This window comes from Ambystoma mexicanum, chromosome 5q (genome assembly GCF_040938575.1).
Source record: "Ambystoma mexicanum isolate Mex_15411 chromosome 5q, UKY_AmexF1_1, whole genome shotgun sequence".
NCBI classification, from domain to species: Eukaryota; Metazoa; Chordata; class Amphibia; order Caudata; family Ambystomatidae; genus Ambystoma; species Ambystoma mexicanum.
In genome coordinates, this window is record NC_090933.1 from 1,191,632,038 (window position 1) to 1,191,654,024 (window position 21,987).

The following is a 21,987-nucleotide window of genomic DNA, read 5'->3' on the forward strand; positions in this document are numbered from 1 at the left end:
TCAACCATTTGATTTCAGTTTGTACAAGTTTACAGTTTTAATGCAGGCTTCCGACAGCTGTCATTCAGGCGGCCAAGGGTATTGCGCCCAGATTTTGACCGATTCCACAGGCCGGCAACTTTTGCTGTGGAAGTTTTTATGCAAATTCAGCTTTTCAGGATATTGTACGTTCACAATAATTTCTTAAACTAAGTGAAATGTAGCACCCAGTAAGAATTTTGGATGTTTAAGAGCGTTTTGCACCGGCATTCTGCAGTTTCAGCAATCAAGAGAAAAAAGGATTTAAAGCGAGATTTTGGATTTCTTTCAGCAAAGCACTGCTTTTCCCTCTGTGCGCCATTTTCCCTTGTTGTGAAGCCCAGTGACATGTTTCAGGAGCGAGATCTCTGTTCCACCACTAGCACAATGCATGGTAGATTTGGCAGCCCTCTTTTTGTGTCGCAAAGCACGATTTTCAAAGGTTTTGGCGGGCTCAAAGGTTTTGCGACCATTTTGATATTTCTGGCACCATCAGAATACAGGGATGCTGCATGGCAAAGCAAAAGAGGGTCAAGACATCCCACATGTCCTCTGTTACACAACCCCTCTTCTACTCCGGAGAGGCTCTCCTCTCCCTCACTGGAGACCGCTCCTCTGTTGGAGTCCCGGGGGCACGCCTCTTCCTCGCAGGAGCACACCCCTCTTCAGGAGGGTTCTTTGCCCCCTCACTGGAGAACAGCCTTCTTCTAGGGCTCAGGGGGCTATGCTCCCCGTTCATTGCAGCAGACCCCACTTTTGAGGTTCAGGGAGGCTCTTCTCCAATCACTGGAGAACAGCTCTCTTCTGGGATTCATGAGGGTCCTCTCCCCCACACTGGTGCCGTCCCACTTTTGAAGCACTGTGGGGCTCTTCTAACCCTCACTGAAGCACACCCCTCTTCTGGAGTTCTGAAGGCTCTTTTCTCCCTCAGTGGAGAACACCCCCTCTTCTAAGCACAAGGGCTTCCGCTGCCCTCTCGCTTCCTCTGCAAACTCATCATCAGCTCCTATCCCAAAAGACACTGCATTTCTTCGCCTCAGTTATAAAGCCCTCACAGTTCTATCATTGGCTGAGGCAAACATTCAAATAGATTGGATAATTGGCTTCCAAATCCAAGCTGGGGGAAGGAAGTCTTTAGAATCGTGCCAACATCTTGGTTTTCTTTCATTGTTTCCAAACGTAGGAATTGGGGTTGTCTTCTGTTCCTGCCTTGCCTCCTGGCTCTCCCCTGCACAGTCATTTGTCTTGTTGTTTCTGGTGGTTAAAAGGCCATCCCAAGAAACCAAGAACCCTCTAGTAAGTTAACACCTGAGTTAAAAAGTTTTTCATTTGGGAAAATGGAAGGAAAGGTTTCTCTTCTTAAATGCTGCAGCTGCAGGCAAGAGAGAAAACTGTTCTATTTCACAAGTGCTGCTACTGGGGAGCGGCATCAAACTTTATGTTCTCATTGTCAAAAGATGCCATTCCCACACCTTGTAAAAAAGCACATACAGCTTTATTAACATGCTGCCTGTTTTGTTTCCATTTGTAGACAAAACAAGTTTGTATGTTTCCACGTTTGCCTTCGATTAAGTTGTGAAAAAATTATCTTCAGAGCTGGAAACAGTTCCATTAGCCTTTTAAACATATCCTTAGTGGCAAACTGCAAGGATTCTGCAGTCACATAGTACTTCACCATTACCATGTATACCAACTAACTTTCTTATACAACTACAGGATAAAAGAAGATTGACAAAAGAAAGCTACCGAACAAAAAAAACTCTTCACATCCTAAAATGTAAGTATATTAATATAGCATATATATCTCTGTAATTGAAACAATGTACTTTCACTATATACCCTGAAGTATTTTCTACTCAACACTATTGTATTTAACTATTACCCATTCTATTGCACTATTCACACTCAATGTAATCCTATGTGAACATTGCTCTTTATTCAATACACCACCACTTCCTTACTGCATAACACAAACATTTCCCATCAACTATGATACCAAAATTTCATTTCTTTATTCTTCGATTCCCCTAACCACCACAAATCCTCAATGCAAACCCAAAAACCTTCACTCGTTGCATTCTAAAATACTAACTCACATTACCACACTCTTCCTCAGTTCTTCTCAATTACACCAACAAAACCATCATGCCTATACAGCGTCCTACTCTTACAACCTTCCCAACCACACTTATCATCGCACTACATAATCGCACAGGACTCGTCATCCCTACAATGACACTCACACACCCATCATTTTTATACATAACAATAACATGCAAAAACATTCAACACCTTTAAAACACACACTTTCTTTTTTACCAACAGGCACAACAGAATGCCTACTAAAAACAAACTGTAGAAAACAAAGAAAATGTAGAGCAGATCAAATTAAGAATACGCCATATCGTCATCCATCGATCTGCTCATGATCTCAGAAACCTGGTTACATGAGGCCTCCGGCCCGGCGCTCGCCCTCGCACTACCCCCTGGATATTCCATCACTAGACAAGATCTCCTCTCTAAAGGTGGAGGTGTAGCAATTATTGCCAAATACTTCCTCCCTATCAGAAAGGTAGCAAAATCCTTGCACAACAACAGTGACTACCTTCAAGTCAAAATCAACCTCTCTCCCCACTTTACCATTGCTGTTCACACTGTCTACCGCCCAGCAGGAGACTTCCAAGCCTCTCTCATCCACCTCCTCTCTGACAACATCAAAAAACAATCAAAAGCCATTCTCCTTGGGGACGTTAACCTAGGTCTCCTGGACAGTAAGGGCCCAGCAGCCAAATCCCTTGACTCAGCGCTCAAGGCTCTAGCCTACAAGAACACCATCTTTAGCCCAACTCACACCCAGGGCAGAACCCTCGACTGGATCGCGCAGCATAACTACCCACTCATCACTGGAAACACTCCCACCCCATGGTCTGACCACCATATCACCACCTTTAGCATCCTCACCACTAGCTCCTCCACTCCCTCACCCCAACCACTGCCACTCTGCCTCGCTAGAAGCTCCCACAGCTCACAAAGGAAAGGCTACTGCCCTTCCTCCAAGGCCCAGCCTTCATACCTCCTTTCTCCACAGACCCAAAAACACTCGCAACAGCATACGATGTTGCCATCAAAGCAGCTATCAACTCCATTGCCCCACTCAAACCCCGTAAGTCCAAACCCACCACCCACTCCAACTCCTGGTTCACCCCGGACCTCCTCTCGCTCCGCAACGAAAAAAAGGCTGCTCCTACACAGTGGCAAACGTCTCACTCTGACAAACACAAGATGATCTTTAAAGCCTGCTCCACTAAATATAAAAAGGCAATCACCCAAGCAAAGGCCAAATCTTTTGAATCCAGAATCTCTGAAGCCCAATCTAGCACAAAAGAAATCTTCGCCATTTTCAGGGAGCTAGAGACGCCCACTCCCACCCCCCTGAACTTCACCAAAGACAAAGCTTGGTGTGATGATATACAAACAGCCATGCAAACTAAATTAAGCCTTCTCCAAAACAAAATACTAGCCACTAACCAAGCCCTACTCAATACGCACATCCCTGTCCCACCACCATCCCCGGACACACCCCCAACCTTTTTCCTTCAAATCCATTCAGGAAAAAGACATTAACATAATGAGGAACATCAGACCCTCTAACTGCAAAGGTGATGCATGCCCAGCCACCATTGTCAAGGACTGCACTGAAGCGCTAGCTCCCTTCCTTACAGCCTTTGTAAATGTCTCCCTTGCCACAGGGAAAGTCCCCGCCTCCCTCAAGGAAGCCTGGGTCTGTCCTCTCTTAAAAAAAAAACAACTCTCGATCCCACCTCCCCCAACAACTATAGACCTATCACCACTTTCCCATTCCTCCTCAAAATACTGGACAAAGCAGCCTACCTGCAGGTTCAACACTTAATTGAAGAGAACAAACTCCTAGGACTCCACCAATCTGTTTTCCACCCCAGACACGGGACTGAAACCGCCCTACTTGACCTGAAAAACCAGATGGCCGATGCCAGAGACATGGGCAAACCAGCACTTCTCTTACTTCTTGACCTATCTGCAGCTTTCGACCTCGTGGATCACGACGTCCTATGCCACCACCTCTCCTCAACTGCCAAATTCTCCCCTGACGCCACAGCATGGATTACCTCCTTCTTACAAGACAGAACCATGCAAGTATTCTCTGACCTAGCCTCCGCCTCACCAACCAACATACTCTGTGGTGTGCCCCAAGGCTCCTGCCTCTCACCCACCCTCTACAACATCTTCACACGACCCCTTTTCCTCATCCTCGATGCTATGGGCATTTCCTACACTAACTACGCCGACGACACACAGATACTCCTCACCCTCACCGTTAACTATGACACTGACTCCCTGACCCTCAACAACCTCTACAACACCATCCAAGCCTGGATGGCAGACAATGGACTATGCCTCAACTCCGACAAGACTGAACTCCTCCTAGTAGGTTCTCCCGACACGCTAAAAAATCTAGACTCCCAATTTAGTCATTTCACCATCGGCACCATCAAAATACCTGTCTTAGAATCAGTCAAAACCCTTGAGTCTACTTGGACTCCAACCTATCCATGGATAGACAAGTCAACGCAATAGCCTCTGCAGCTGCAGATCATGCTAAACTAATCAACGCAGTCAGTCCCTTTCTGTCCAAAGAGAACTGCACAAACATAGCCAGTGCCATCACTGGCTCTAGGCTTGACTACTGCAATGTACTCTTTCTAGGTACCTCCAATAAAAACCTAGAGAGGTTACAAGTCATACAGAATAGTGCTCTCCGGGCAACCCAAGGCATTGCCAAAAGAGAACACAGTTCGGAGGCCAGAAAAATAGCCCACTGGCTCCCAATAAAGGAAACAATTGTCTTCAAAGCTCTGACACTGACCCACAAGTGCATTCACCTCACTGCTCCTTCTTACCTCTCTCAAAGGATCTACCCCATCTCCTCTAAAAGGCCAACCAGATCACCATATACCAACATGCTCTCTGTGCTACTAGTAAAAATAGCCAGAGCGGGCGGATCCAGCTTCCCATATCTCGGACCCACTCACTGGAACGCCCTACCTCCCACAAACCGAGATGAGGCCTCCCTCATCGCCTTCCGCAAAGCTATGAAAACCATCCTCATCACATAAGGTGTGTCGCATCAGTTTGAATACCTATATGACACCCACTGCATAAGCTGTAATGTAATGACCAATTGTACCAGTCGTAATATCAGCATTATGCCTTGTAGTATTTATTCATAATGTGCCATTGAATGCTTCTATTCCTGTGCCCTTGTAACTAAGCTCTTGCAAGTAACAGCACCTCAATGCCCTTGGGTTGTTTGCGCGCTATATAAATATAAATAAATAAATCCACCTCTAAAACAATATATAGAAAACATTCAAACAGAGCAGCTACTAACCGCACTTAATGAAAGTAAACCAGTCAGCACTAAAATAAGTAAGCCCCCTCTTTCAAAAAATAAAAGTAAAACAAGAAGTAGAAATGAAAGTAGACCAAAAAATTAACCTAACACTATATCTACCAATGTCAACGTAGCCACAGTAAACATTCCAGCAAATCAATTTTACTTAGAAATTCCACTGTAGAGTTCTTAACATTGTCATAAAAAATCTAAAAAGCCACGTGCTAGGCTTAAAAACGACAGTTGAAAAAGCAAATCCTCGATGCTCTAATCGACAGCGCATTTCTACTAAATAAAAACTTGTTTATACTCTTCTTATGCTTGCATAGGGATTTCCTGTTTTTTCCAGTCGCTAACCTTTACTGTGGGTGCATCAGCGTTCCCCAATTCTGATTCCTTGATTCTGCGGATTGGACCGGTTTGGATCCGGGCAACAGGCACTTCCTACTGTGGTGGCCGCGCCCTCTGTGACGAGTCACGTTGTTTGGTATTCAAATTGTAGCAGTCTGGCGCACCCGCGCCGCGCACCATGTACCGGACCAAGTACCGGACAAGTACTGTTTGCTGCCGCTGCGCCCTTCGTTTTACACCTTGTGGATTATTGCCGTCTTGCCTCTTTACTGCCGTGCGGCAGCGGACTTTGCTGTGGTGAGCAGGCTTCGCAAGGAGGAAGTCTTGGCTGGTTACACCAGCGTGCCTGACCTGAAAGGTGACTGTTTCTATCTAGTACTGCTTTGTGTCAGCATTGTGTTGCCTTAATAGAGCTTGTGTGCCTTTCAATTTGTGTGCCTTTCAAACGGCGTGTTTGTAAATCAATGCGTCATAGTTGTGCACATAACATTGTCAATCACAGGCATTTAACTCCGCCTTTCTTTTTTTGAAGGCACTTCCTACTGTGGTGGCCACGCCCTCTGTGACGAGTCACGTTGTTTGGTATTCAAATTGTAGCAGTCTGGCGCACCCGCGCACCAAGTACCGGACAAGTACTGTTTGCTGTTCGCTGTGCGTGGCGCGGGGTGCCCTGGACTGTGCTTAGGGGGTCTCGCAGTATACACTGAGAACTATTTTGGTTTGTAAGTTCCTTAAGTATTGTGTTGATTGCGTGGGTTTGGTTGTACCCGTACGTGCATCATGGTAAAAAAATTGCGAAATGGGAAGAGATGCCTAAATGGATCACCCTCAATGTTGTCTGAGTGGAATATGTCAGATGAAGAATCCACGCATGAAACGGTTAACCATATTAGGGAAAAAGGAAAAGGTATAACCGAGAATTTGAGTGTTAGTTCGCAATCGAAATCTTTAGCGGATACAAATGTGATTGATCCTATACCACCTGGGTTAAAAAAAGTAAAAATGTTAGAAACTGTAAATGAGGTTGACATTGTGGCCCAAATTCACAGGGAAGGGAAAGATGGCATAATCTATCCATCAAACCCGATACACAATGTACCCATTACTGATAGCTCAATACTAGGAGCGGTAGGCGAAGACTGTAATATCCCAACTATAGATATCTCACTAGTTGCCCCAGTAGTCCTAGCAGAACTCCACAGCAGAACACGTTTATCTAATGGCCCCTCAACACCTGCTGCAGAGTCAAGGGGCATCAGTGAGCAAGTTCATTTTCATGCAGCGATAGCTGAGAATCTGAGCCAACTAAAAGAAACGAGGAAAAATGCAAAGGGGTGGGGGGGGTTAGGGATTTAAAACATTCCTCTAGCTCACCTACACATGAAATCCAATTTAATCCATCAGACACAGTAGATCATCATTCACCGGTCTTGGGCATTGACCCTATACCATCGAAGCAAAGTTCTGAAAAACTGCATCATCCTACCTCATCATTTCCGTTATATTCACTAGAAGACACTCTGGTAGATCTAAATCCCCAGGAATTACAGAATCTTCCAGTTTTCACCAGAATCCTGAACTTGCTGGATAAGGGGCACGAATTTACTCATGGGGCGATCGGTGCTCTGAGTCTAGCAACGTCAGAAATCAATTCAAGAATATGCAAGATTGAAGGTTTTTTGATGGCTCAAGATAAATGTCACACGTTTTGGGCTGAGAAACATTTGGGTGAGAAATGTCATCACACTGAAAAGTTAGAAGTAATAGTAACTGAAAGAAAAGAGGAAAAGCTGCACAATGTAAAATCTGTAGCTTCTCAAACTGAGAATGTAGAAAAAAATGCCCTATTGAAACAAATTTAACTAGTGGGGCTAAGACCGTTATATTGAATCAGACTCCACCGTATGAGGAGATAGCTAAATTACAACATGAAAGAATATTGATTCTAGAAAAGATAGTGCTAGCCGCAAATCTAATTTCAGAAGAAAGGATGGCTGAAGTACTCAATTCAAATGAAGCCCAAAAGGTATCTCCTTCAAGGTACGCTCCTGATAGTCCCTCTGTGCTCATAGATCTGATTGATTTAAACTCGGATCCTAGCGAGAGGGAACAGGAATGTACTGACGACTTGGCTGAGGTAAGAAGTGGAAATCAGAGCACATTCTTTATGTCTCGCAAAGCTAAAAAAAATGCATGCGAAAGCATTGAAAAGACAAAAAAATGCCTTCCTGCAAAATCCCTTGATGTTAGCAAGGTCTGATAGTGCTGGCAATAATAAAGTAAAAAATAAAAAGTCTATGTTAATAGAAAAACAGCAAGTAAAAAAGCAACAACAAACAAAAAATAATAATAAGTGCATTTCTAAAGATGACAACAACATAGATATAATGCAACTTAATATCGAAAGCCAAGCTGTATTGGGTATAAATGATACTGTGCCTACAATCATTGTTCCCTCAAGCTCAGGCGTGAACACAAATGAAAAGGGCTCAGATGATCCATCAAACAACCATGATGTAAATATAATTGATGACAATGTGATTTCGTCACCTATACTTATACAAACGCAGTTACAGCGTTTCTTTGAAAAAAATCGCTAAAAAAATTACGTCCTTAGTCCAAAAACCTCAGAATATAGAAGACATCAGTGCTAGCCGCTCTGCTGTGAACACGTTAGTAATTAGCGGTATGCAGAACCAAATAAGCCAGGATGCGAATGATGTTGTAAGTTCTCGGGAACAAAATTCTATCCACTCACAAGTTATGCAGGGAGGTCCTGATGCACTTCAGAAATCGCAAGTCTACACCTCCCGTTGTATTCATTGATGGAGAGTGTGCGGATAAATGGTTTTACTATAATACACTGGGGCCCGAAATGAAACTGGTAATGGGTTGGACGTTGGATCCAACGAAAGTAGACAAACCCAACCTAAATCGAGCATCTTTGATGAAAGTATTCCATCAAAAACCGGCTTTACGCAACTTAGTATCTAACGACATTGATTGGATTCGCTTACCGTATGTATCGAATGGTCGAATGCTATGTAAATATCAAAACACTATCATTGCTGCCCTAATATGGAAACATTCAAAAGATCTTCAATTGCTTGGGTATGAGTTATCTATGTACAACTCATTGGAAAATGCTACACTCTTTGTAGAGTATCAGCCCTCAGCATCATATAATAATAAGCTCAGTGAAGATCAGGATAGTCAGTTTGCAACCCTACATGAGAAAATCAGAATTCAATCTGAATCTGTCGCTCAAATTGCTACAAGTCTGGCATGGCTTGAACCTCTTATGAAGACTCTAATAGGTGATATGCCAGCCAAAGAAAAGCAATAACACAATAGAGTGGTTATAAATTCTTGGAATTGCTGTGGTTTCAACAACCTGGAGCAATGGTTTCAGAACATTTCACACGCACAGCTATCAGCTATAATTATATTGCAGGAAACTATGGCAACCCAAGATATTTATTTGGAAGGATATGTAGCTTTTTGTTCAAGAACGGTAAAAGGTATACAGGGCTGTCCATTTGGTGGCCTTGCTATCCTTGTGAGACATTTATATTATACTAAGTTGTTGCAATTCTACTCTTCTTCAGACATATTGGTTGTGGAAGTGTCATCGAATACTCAAGTGTTCTTTAAGTTGATCATTATTGCACTGTATTGGAATCCAGCGAACACATCAATAGATGTGTTTATTGAAAAAGTGAACTCGGTATTTCTACAAGTTGCAATCGACGTTCCAAATGCACAAATCATCATAGGTGGCGATTTTAATTCAAATCTGAATTCCAAAATGGCAAAAACTGATATAGCGTCAAATATCTATGAAATATTGGCATTTGAAAGAGGGCAAATATGGAGGAACTTCCTGAATGAATGGGAACTGTATGTTGTACCCTTTTGTACAGTGTGAGCATGTATATACGTGGTCTTGTGGTACGAAAAGATCAACCATAGATTATTTGGCAATCTCGGATGCGCTAATAGGAGTTACAACAAATTGTAACATCATACAGCCACATCTAGGTGATCACTGCATACTGGAATGTCTTTTAGACTTCAACTTACCGCTGTATGAAACTAGGCCTGCACTGTCCTTGTTAGAGACAGATCGGAAAGCTATCTCCATCAGGTGGGATGCTCGCCTATACAGGCAATTAAATTATCTGGTTAACAGAGACACTGTAAAAATCAATATCGAAACGACTAACAGTTGCGAGGTCACTGTATGGGAAAGAAAGTACGAGGCCATGATACGTGGTCATCTTGAAACTTTGGTAAAGGAACGCTCAATAACCAAACAGCCTGCTTGTAAGAGCAGTTATAATGCAGGATTTGCATCGAGGAAGAAACAAAAAAATAATGAAATTCGTAAATTGACAAAGGTATCTAATGACATAGTGGGCTATGTAAATCAGAAAAAAAAATCATCACAAGTTATAGAAATGATGTAAAACAGCTGAAAATTGGTATATTCATCGAAACCAATCAAAAAATGATTAGGAACTTAATCGGAAAAAATTCCAGGGAAATTTGGGCAACATTGAAAGATCCTCTTTTAAAGGGTAAACCGGATTTATGTTCGGCAGTAAGTGGGGAAGTCTGGAGCACAATCTATAAGACCAAGTATGCCTTACCATCGAAATTTAAGTAGATACGGACTCTAGACTTGGCTACGTTCTTTCCCTCTAAATTTCCTTGGGAATTGAATGATATTATTTTAACAATAACGAAGCTAAAGCCGTCTAAAGCCGCTGGATCGGATGGCATCCCACCGTGTGTCATAAAGGATGACCCGATCTTATGGGCAAAAATTATATTAAGGAGGCTAGAATGCGTATTTAAATCAAAGAAGGTGCCCGAGTCGTGGCTAACAGCGATTATAATCCCATTACATAAAAAGGGTCCACTGAATGATCCCAACAATTTTAGACCTATAGCGTTAATTGATATTTCTGCAAAGATCTTTGCTGCATTAATATTAAAAGATCTAAACGCCTTCATTGTAAAACATAAAATTATTTCACGATTTCAAACTGGGTTTCGGAAAGGTATGAGCACACAGTTGAATGCAACTTTGTTGGCCCACCTACTGAAATTGACTAGGAAGAAAGGCCATGGTCCGATATATATGGCCCTAGTCGATATATCGGGGGCATTTGATTCTGTAATCAGACAATTATTATGGCAAAGGATGAAAGATCTTCTAATTCCAGCCCATCTGATAGCAATGATTATAATGTTACATTCTGATACAAATTACAGGATTAAGATCGACAAGGAAGGATCTTTAACACCTCCTATTCCAACTTATGTAGGTGTAAAGCAAGGCTGTAATCTCACAGCCACACTCTTTAATTTGTATTTATCTGAGATAGCCACAATTTGGTCTGCGTGTAACGCATTTTCGATCAAATTAGGGGACCTTAATTTGATTGGTTGGCATTTGCGGATGACTTGATTATGTTTGACTTAACGCCCTTCGGGCTACAAAACAAATTAGAATGTCTTGTAAAATTCTGTGAAAATCGCAATCTCGAATTGAACCCAAAAAAATCCCATATTTTGGTGTTTACAAACAAGCGAAAGATTGTAAGATATGAATGGAAAATAAAGGGACTGCCGATCCCTCGGTCATTGGGTATGATCTATTTGGGGTATAATCTGAACAACTCTGATTCGATCAATAAATGGCAAGTAGAAATTTCAATTAAAGTTATGCCATTAATTGCACAAATGAAACTGATTTACTCAAGAATTTGCAACTTTTCTATGATTCCCCTGATTGAATTTTAAAAGCTCAAAATAGAGGCAATTATTATATATGGGTTAGACTTGTGCTACTTGGAAATTGGTCCCATGCTAAATAGAATCCAAGGAAAAATTTGGAAGAAAGTCTTACATTTGCCTATGTCACTCCCAAACTCGCTTATTATACATGAATTAGGACTGGCATCCTTGGCTACTAAATATCTGTGGCGTAAGCTTGCCTCCCATGCAAAAATATTAGACCCATTGTTGAACTCCCTCTATGAAGATCTTGGAAACATGTTAAAAAAGGGTGTTCCAACATCTGTAGCTGAAGCAGGAAAAAGTGTGATGAAAAGCTGGCATTATTAGCTATGGAAAGGGAAGATATAACAAAATGTCCACAAGTTGTTACGGTCGAACTATTACAATATGATTGGGCAGTAAACTCAGACAAAATTGGGTCTTATGCCTTATTTAAAGAGTACGCAAAATTCCGACACAAACAGTCACCCATATTGCCATATTTGAGTCTGTGCCCTGGTCATAAGCTTCGCTCTCTTTATATGAGGTTTAAATTTAACCTCTTTCCAACTTCAGAGCGTACTGAGAAATGCTCTAACTGTGTATCTTTGGAAGATGAAGGCTGCAGATTTTGCAAAAAACGTCAAAAAGAAACCCTGAAACATCTTGTTATACATTGTGTTTATTTTACAAAAGCACGGCAAACTAACCTGTCGAAATATTAAAATGAAATATCATCTTATCAATGTGAAATGCTTTGGATACAATGTATGTGGGGCTATAGAATGCCTCTGATCATAGATTTAGTGCAAATGTTATATGTCATCGAAAAGAACCTAAAGAGTAGGGAATCTTGCTTAGACAGATCTGCTAATGAGCTTTTAAATACATCAGCTGATGAGGTGGCAGTGCACTCATTATATGCTTGAAAGTGTTACAAGTATTTGAAAGTGTTACAAGTATTTATATACTGATGAGAAATCGTTGATTTTAATTTTTGTATATTGGATATTCAAATGGAGATGGTGATAATGTGTGGGTATATATAAGTTACATTTATCATACATAGTATTTAAATGTGAATAAGGTTTTGTGTAAAGAACCGTTATGTGAGCTCATCTGGTATTGTGAAATTGGCTTTTATGGTATAATGAGGTTTTAATAATACAGGACTGTAATAATGTAAAAATATTTTAATTGTTGTAAAGATCAATTTGTATCAAAAAACAACAATAAATATAAAAAAAAAATTAAAAAAAACTCTTCTTAAACAGAATAAAACCACTAACTAAATTAATCAAACTACAAAAAGTATTTCTAAACATGCGCAATGTCAATATAGATACCTTTTCAAACTTTTGTGAAAGGTTAATGGTTTCACACAAGCAGTACAACACCATATTTCACTTTAGAGGCTTATAAACAATAACAAATAAACCCAATTGCCATAGACAATAATGGGCGAGGCTAGGGAAGTGGTAAGAGACAGAATTATGGCAAAAGAAACCCTTGTAGAAAAAACGTCCCCAACACGCTTTCAAACAAATGTTTCTTTTGTCGATACAAACCGTACAGTGTACAAATGGATGGACAGCTAACTTTAGAAAACATTGTCAAAAACCTCACAAACACCAACCTCCTAACAAACACATACAAAAAAGAAATATGTATTTACTGTTCGCTTTTAGGCACTTATAGAGCAAGTAAATACTGTTTCAAAGCACCCACAGGGCAAAGGGAGTGAAACACATTAAAATACACACAAATATTAAAAACAGTGGAGGGAAAATGGAAAAAAGGACAAATGTACTATGCAGTGTGAGTATTTAGAACGTGCAAGTGCAGCAAGGAAGATGACAGAGGGGGCAGGTGCTTTAGTGTCCGTGCTCGTGGGTGAGCCACAGATGAAGTGCATGGTAAGGTGAGTGCTACACGGCCAGGAGCCAAGTTGGGTATAAGTGTGAACCTCCAGGGCGGAGGGTGTGCCAAAGCAAGTGCCAAAGTGTGCCAAAGACAGAAGCTGGGGCGATTGAGTGTGGGAGGTCAGGGGGCCCAAGGATGCTTAAGGTCCCAGGACACCAATCACGACAACTGTGAGATTAGCATAGGAGAGAAGAAGGGAAGGAGGAGGTAAAGAGGAAGGTCTTGAGGAGCTTCCGGAATTTAAGAAAGTCATGCTCAAGGCGCAGAGGGAGAGGGAGGCTGTTCCATAGGAGGGAGCCAGCTGAGGAAAGCAATCAACCTCCTGCCCTCTGTTTAGCAAACGCTATACACACAAAGAGTTGGGGTCAGCGGAACATAGAGGTCTAGAGGGAGAGTATTTAGCAAGATAAAGTTGAAGATAGTGTGGTCCCCGTGTCCAGACAGCTTTGTGGATGATGCAGAGGGATTTGAATTTAATCCGTGCAGCAACCGGGAGCCAGTGAAGACTTTTTAGGGCAGGAGAGTTGTAGTCCCAGGGTTTAAGGCCAATGATAAATCTTGCTGCCCTATTCTGTATTAGCTAGAGGGGTCTCAGAGTGGAAGAAGGTAGATTCAGGAGCAGGCTATTGCAATAGTCAAGCCTAGAGAGAACCAGGGCTGGGGTAATATTGAGCCTCTGCGGGAATATGAACAGGAGAATTCCTTTGAGAAGGAAGAGCTGAAAGGGGGTCTTCTTGGCAATGTCTTGAGTGTGAGGGAGAAAGGAGAGAGGGGAGTCGAAGATAACTCCAAGGTTTCTGGCTTCAGGAGAAGATGCAGAGGGCGAGCCCATGGAGTAAGGCCAGAGTGAAGGGAAGAAGGAGGGAGCAGGGCTCCTGATGGGAAGGATCTCAGTTTTACAGGCATTGAGGGAGAGATTGTTGGAGGTGCACCAGGACTGGATGGCAGCTAGGGATGGAAGGTGCAAGAGGGTCAGCAGGAAGTTTGAAAAAGAGTTGTGTGTTGTCAGCATAACACTGGAAGTTGGAGGAAAAAGGAGGAGATGACTGCTGAACAAGGTAGATATTAAAGAGCCAAGGGGAGAGGATAGAGCCCTGGGAGACACCACAGGTTTGAAAGTAAGTAGGAGAGGAGAAGGTGCCCAGGATGACTTGGGAAGGATGTCAGCCAGTCCAGTGCACGTTCTGAGATACCAATGGTATTGTGGAGCCTTTGTATGAGGATGGAATGGTTGACCGTGTCAAAGGTCGAGACCGAGTAGGATGAGGACAGCTGGGGGGGTTGGAGTCCAGAGATGCAAGCAGTTCTTTTCAGAGGTGCTCAGAAGAGCAATTTCTGTGCCTCTGGATGCTCGAAATCTAGATTAATGATCGTGGAGACAACCAACAAGTTTGGTGTGCGAGTTGAGGCCAGGTTCTCCAGCAGATTCCCCAGGAAGGGGGTGATGGAAGTAGGGTGATAGTTGGCAGGACAGGTAGGGTCTGCTGAAGGCTTTTTCAGGAGGGGGCGCACGAGGGAGTGCTTGAGGGAGGAGGGGAAAGATCCAGTGGCAAAAGAGTGAATGCAGAAATCAGCGAGTGTGGGGGCAAGAGAGCCAATGTTATCCTTGATGGTTCTGGAAGAGCAAGGGGAAACCTATTTAGAAGAGACCTTCATGGAGCGGACAACTGTGATAACTTCAGGTGTGACATGGGATAATGAGAGCGAGAAAGGAGGAGGGTGAGGGGCCACGGGAGGCAAGGGGGTGTGGGATGGGTTGGGAGGGTGAGTAACAAGGGTGATCAGGATATCCTAAGTTTTGGTGGTGAAGTGAGTGGCCAGTGCATTGCAGAAGGCCTGGGAAGGAGAAGGAGAGGAGGAGACTGCGGAAGGGTTTGTTAGTTCCCTGCAGATCTTGAAAAGTTCAAGCGTGTTGTTGGATGCACCAGAAAACGTGTGACTGTATGTGGGCTCTTTTCTTGGCAGGGATGGAGAGTGTGTATTGCCTTTGGAGTAGGCGGCAGGTGTCAGAAATGGCACTCTGTCAAGAGTGGCACAGGGTACCCAGGTAGGGTTTGGGTGGCTGTGCTGAAGTAAGGTAGCAGATAAGCACACACACAGCAGGAAGTTATGCAAGAAAGAAGAGTAGGAAACCGTAGCTGTGAGCCAAAAGGGGCAAAAGATACAAAGGTACAAACAAACTGGATTCCCTCTTGGGGTGTATGTTGAAATGGGAAAGAGTGTTCCACGAACCTTAGGAAACTCCAGCCTTCTGCACAGATTGCTATAACAGAGGACCACGCTGTATGCTCATGGCTGGGAACAGCATCAGTGGGTGTCTGTAACACTGAAAACGCGACAAAGGAAGGGGCAGAGGTTGCCTGCCGGAAACCAACAGGCAAGCTCTGTACAAAGGGATTACATAAGACACATGAAAAGACAAGAACAGAAATATCCAGCGAAAAGGAAGTCAATGAGAAATCTAGCAGAAGGAAATGAAGGAAAGGCGATTGGACTGAAATAGATAACCTAAGGTGGAGTACAGAGGACTCAAGGAAGAGAACAAGGAGCAGCAATCAGGAAAACAGAAGGGCTGCAAAGTAGGAAGCAGGTCTGCAGTCAAGAGTGGCACTAGGTGCAGGCAAACTGTATAGGACTGCGGAGGACTGTTGTAGTCTGCAAGGCAGGGAGTCCAGAAGAACAGGACAGAGAGAGATTAGTAGTAGGCGACAGACAGAGCCCAAAAGAATAGGGCCGCGAGGTAAGGAGCCCAGAAGAGCAGGGCTGTAGGCAGCAGAGGGAGCAGGCTGCAAGGAAGGAGACCAGAGGACAAGGGCTGTAGGCAGCAAAGAGGTGCAGGCTGCAAGGTAGGGAGCCCAGGGAACAAGGGCTTGGAGACAGCAGAGGGTTGCAAGCTGCACGGTAGGGAGCCCAGAGGACAAGGGCTGTAGGCAGCCGGAGTGAGGCAGGCTGCAGGGCAGGGAGCCCAGAGGACAAGGACGGTAGGCAGCCGGAGTGAGGCAGGCTGCAGGGCCGGGAGCCCAGAGGACAAGGACTGTAGGCAGCCGGAGTGAGGCAGGCTGCAGGGCAGGGAGCCCAGAGGACAAGGATTGTAGGCAGCCGGAGTGAGGCAGGCTGCAGGGCAGGGAGCCCAGAGGACAAGGACTGTAGGCAGCCGGAGTGAGGCAGGCTGCAGGGCAGGGAGCCCAGAGGACAAGGACTGTAGGCAGCCGGAGTGAGGCAGGCTGCAGGGCAAGGAGCCCAGAGGAGCAGGGCAGCAAGGAGTGAGCCCAGAGGAGCAGGGCCGCTGACTGTAGAGGGCTGCAGAGGACTGTAATAGGCTGCAAGGCAGGAAGCCCAGAGGACAAGGGCTGTAGGCAGCCGGAGTGAGGCAGGCTGCAGGGCAGGGAGCCCAGAGGACAAGGACGGTAGGCAGCCGGAGTGAGGCAGGATGCAGGGCAGGGAGCCCAGAGGACAAGGGGGTAGGCAGCCGGAGTGAGGCAGGCTGCAGGGCAGGGAGCCCAGAGGACAAGGACGGTAGGCAGCCGGAGTGAGGCAGGCTGCAGGGCAGGGAGCCCAGAGGACAAGGATTGTAGGCAGCCGGAGTGAGGCAGGCTGCAGGGCAGGGAGCCCAGAGGACAAGGACTGTAGGCAGCCGGAGTGAGGCAGGCTGCAGGGCAGGGAGCCCAGAGGACAAGGATTGTAGGCAGCCGGAGTGAGGCAGGCTGCAGGGCAGGGAGCCCAGAGGACAAGGACTGTAGGCAGCCGGAGTGAGGCAGGCTGCAGGGCAGGGAGCCCAGAGGACAAGGACTGTAGGCAGCCGGAGTGAGGCAGGCTGCAGGGCAAGGAGCCCAGAGGAGCAGGGCAGCAAGGAGTGAGCCCAGAGGAGCAGGGCCGCTGACTGTAGAGGGCTGCAGAGGACTGTAATAGGCTGTAAGGCAGGAAGCCCAGAGGACAAGGGCTGTAGGTAGAAGGCAGCTGAGCGTGATCGGCTGCAAGGCAGGGAGCCTGGAAAGGGCACTGGAACAAAAAAGGATAATGCAGCAACAGAAACAGCATACAAAGTAAAGGGTCAAGACAAACAGGAGTGGGGAGAACTCAAGATGCAAGACACTGTGCTCCTGCAGGCAGCTGCTTATATACAGCCCTGCCCTGTTCTGAGGCAGGCTAATTGACAGCACCTGGAGCCGCACACCTGAAGACAATCTGCCTCCTCCCTCTCTGGTCCTGAGCAGGTGGAAGCAGCACTGGCCGCTAGGGCTTCTGGGGATTGTGGTCCCAATAACGATGAATGAGAATAGCCAGGAATTGAGGACTGTGCCAGGTGCATTATGGTAGATGTAGTTAATTGAATAAAATAAGAAAGAACCAAAGTTGAGCAAATGGAAATAAAAGACCAAGGCATGAAAAGGAGTTGTTCAAGGAGTATTAGGAGGATAAATGAGTACCAAGTAGTCCATGATGGTTGCCAATGCGTGCACCAACGGCGTGGGCATGACAGCAGGCCAGTTTGTCCGAGAATGAGCCTGATGTTTGCCACTTTCGTTCTGCCGCTCTGCACTTTTGTTTCAGAGCCGCATGTTTGGAGTCGTAGCAGGTGCTACGCTTAGTGGCAGGTTTCAGGAGGATCCGCGTGACTGGGGCAAGAATGTCAAGAGTATTGGTGATGGCCAAGTGGAGGTTGCTGAGAGCAGAGTCAGTGGTAGAATCTGAGGTAAGGGGGCAAGCAGGGATGAAGGTGGAAGCAAAGGCAGCAGCTGAATTATTTCATCGGGTGGATTTTGGTGAACAAGATTGGCAGGGCCTTTGGGGGTGCGGTCATAGGGCCAAAGGGACCCAGGTGGGAGGAGATTAGAGAATGGTTTGACCAAGAGAGAGGGGTGACCAGTGGGGAGGAGAAAGAGCGAGTGGATGAGGGCATCCAGAGTATGTCTAGCCGAGTGGGTTGGACCAAAAGGGAGAATGGAGAGGGATAGAGAGGTGCCGAGGTCAATGAAAGGAGTGGATGCTGTGACAGGGGAGTCCAATTTGATGTTGAAATCACCAAAGAGGAGGAGATTGGAGGTGGATAAAAGTAAGGAAGAACACAAAATCAGCCCATTCAGAGAGAAACAGGGAGGCAGCGCCTGGAGACGCATAAATGGTAACAATGATCAGGCTGGAGGAGGGAGAGATGAGCAACTTGCACATCAGGCTCTCAAGGAGGAGTAGTGCTGGGTAGGTAAGATGGAAGAAGGAACCCACTCAGGAAAGATTATGGGAACCCCACTGCCAGCACAGTGAGGTCGAGGCTTGGAAATGATCTTGAAGTCATTAGGGAGGAGGGAGTCAAAAGCAGTTACTCGCTGGCATTGAACCATGTCTTGGTGAGAGCGATAATGTAGAGGTCAGTGTCTTCAAGAAGGAGGCAGATGCCGGCAGAGTGTTTGTTGGCTGAGTCACCAGTTGCAGGAGGTCTCTGCCTTTGAAGGTTTCTGAGGTGTGGTACAGGGGCGTGGTACACCTTTTCAGAGAGGGAGGGATAGAGAGAGTAGTGGGGGAGAGGCAGGAGAATGAAGGAAGTTAATGAGAGGAGGCAGGATCCAGTCAAAGAGAAGGAGGTTGAGTTGAGGACCCTGGACCAGGATAGTGCCTGTATTGTAGACATTAACGAAGCATTGTGAAGATGAGAAGCCGGCCAATAGGACTTCCCACTTGTTGCCACCATTAATGGGAGAGGATGTGAAAGGAGAGAGAGTAGAGATGAGATGTGACGTCCATAGATCTGGAGAGGGGACAGAGAAGAGGATATCAGTGAAGACCTCTCTGGAAGAATCACTGACAAAGGTGTCTGCGATGGGAAGGCCAGGGTTTGCACTCAGGATGTCATTTGTTTGCTTTTTCTTTCCAGACTTCATGAGAGAGGGGGGATAGGTGATAGTGTAGCAGTTAGAGAAGATGGGTTCGATTGTGAGAGCCATAGAGGTGGCAGAGGTTATTAGAGGAATTAAAGAAGAGTGGGTGCACAGCACGGTTCTAGCTAAACTCACCAGGTGGCCTAGTAGTCACAAAAAGACACAAATGTAATCCAAAAAGTAATTTGAATTTCAAGAAACAAGGGGCACAGATGCAATGCAAAGAGGTGCACAGATGTAAAGGCACACACACGTACATTTGATTTTAAAATATAGTGGCACAGATTCAGTGAGAGAGGAAATAGGTTAGCTGAGGCAAGGAAGGCAAGAATACATAGGCACAGTAATTGGATCAGACAGGTAGTGGAGGAGGCAATGGGAGAGTTCAGCCATCACTCACTAGTAGATCTGGAGGGAGCGTAGAGGACCACAGGTCCAGGTTCATGGGGTAGCCGTATGCCAGTCTGGATATAAAAAGATCACAAAAATAGCAGATATGGCCTACAAAATAGAGGACAATGAGGAATCCCAATGGTTCCAATTAGCTTTATACACAGCAGAAAATAAATACAAAATAACTGCCCCCTCAATAGTTTGCATGTACTGCAATAAAAAGCTTGACAATAACCAAATACCATAAAGTGGTATTACTAATAAATTAGAAATCTTCCCGCTTCCAAAAGCTCTCCAACAACTTGTATGAGAGCAATTTAATCTAAAGAGTACACCCATTTCAAGCTATAATACACCTTCAACACAAAACTGCCAAATTGCCCCCATCCAAGTTACTAAAAGGCATTTGTGGCAAATTAGTGTATTTGCCATTAGATCTTAAAGAAAATGTAGAAACTCTAGGATTACGACAGCCAATAGATCAACCTTTGATTACACTAGTTAATGGTGTACCAAAAAAGACAAAATAATTTGTCTACAACTAGTGGACTTAAACAAAGTTAGACGAGCCCTACAATATCTTAAAGAAAACAATGAATACTACAGAAATATAAACAGAGGAAAACTTAAGAGAAACCACCCAAATAATTGAAGATTCACCACAAACTGGCCAATTTGAACGTGTGGATCCTGTTACTGCAGCCAACATCTTAGAGTGGTATACAATCCATCCACTACATTCCGAAGACACCATAGAAGATGCATTAGAAACATATCAAATGCGTCATGCCAAAGGATCCCCAATGAGCATATGGGAGAAAAGTGTAGAAGCACATTATTTTCCTCTACTCTTTCCTACAGGAGGAAGATATGATGAAAGATCCACACAAATTAGTGCATCAGAATATCACTCTTTACAAATGTATTCTTAAGACCCAAGATTCAGACAAAATGTAGAATACATTTTCCACCTCCTGTTCGAAAGCGATCTAGCAACTCTATGTTATCAAGTTGGAGACATATTAAAAACAGGCTCCAATTTCTTAAATATGTCCACTTACCAACCGCTTCAAAAGTTACAAAGATTAGGTTTTGAAGTCAAGTATCACAAATCTCTTTGCAAACCTGTGTGGTACAAAAGAATACAGGTTCTGACGTCACGCTGATGTACGTTATATGTGAAGGGAGGAGTTTAATACTCTGTCCCCGCTTTTTGTAAATAGCTCCGCGTCTGTAGTTCTGCACACAGGAGGCGGGTCTGCTCATTAAAAGGAGATTGTGTGAGGTGAGGAAACTTTTACACAGGTCTTTTCTTTGTTTTTGAATTCCAAGCTCTAACACATGTGGTTAAGAGCCGTATAAAAACTAGGGCACTTATATTGTTTTCTCTAATTTGTAGAGATTAATTTTCATTGACACGAATGAGCTCCAGTGTGTGGAAGAACAAGCGCTTTTGAATTCCTTTGCATTAGTGTGCCGTTTTTCTTTGCGAGACCAATGCGGGTACTTTCACATTGATAATTTACATTGAAGTTCTTGTTTGTGCTCTCTCCAGATTAGTTTGCATTTGGAGATTTAGCATCACAGATGGTTATCAGAGGTTATTGGAGCACAAGCTACCAGGCGAACCCAACCCGGGTTTGCAGGTATGATTTAATCTTTTTATCATACTGAATTACGACATGTTTGGGGCGGGTATGAGATTAAAGCGTGAGCTACGCCACTAAATGAAAGGAATCTATTTTTATGTGTCTTGTGCCATTGACCTCAAAATCACTAATTGGCTTACAAGGCCAAGTGAAATTTTGCCGATAGGTGTGAGGCATTTTTTCGGTCTAATTGCTGCATTTAGACATTTCTGGAGAATATTTGGACCTAAATTGTGGTTTAAAAGACAAACTTGTTGGGTATAGAGATAGACTTGATGGATTTCTCCCCTAGGTCTGGTCCTGTATAATTGCTGTCTCCCTTCATTCAGTTAAGCTGGCAATCTATTTGAATTATTTTAATGTCATGTTTGTTTTTAGAATTTGTTAATGTTCATCCAATCCCGATGAAACTATTTACCAACTGGGAAGCCCGTTTTCTAAAGAAGATCTATACTCATGGGCACCAATAGTCGATACTTTGTCTGGAGTGAACAACTATTAGCAATATAATGGAAATGAATTGTATTTTACTTCAACATCTTAAAATAATTGAATGTTTTAG

The 21,987-nt window shown here is 44.3% G+C and overlaps 1 protein-coding gene across 2 annotated transcripts in view; it reads right to left on the reverse strand.

Moving 5' to 3' along the window:
- TRAPPC9 (trafficking protein particle complex subunit 9) overlaps positions 1 to 21,987 on the reverse strand; it is a 3,490,818-nt gene that overhangs the window by 2,688,180 nt on the left and 780,651 nt on the right. The window lies entirely within an intron of this gene.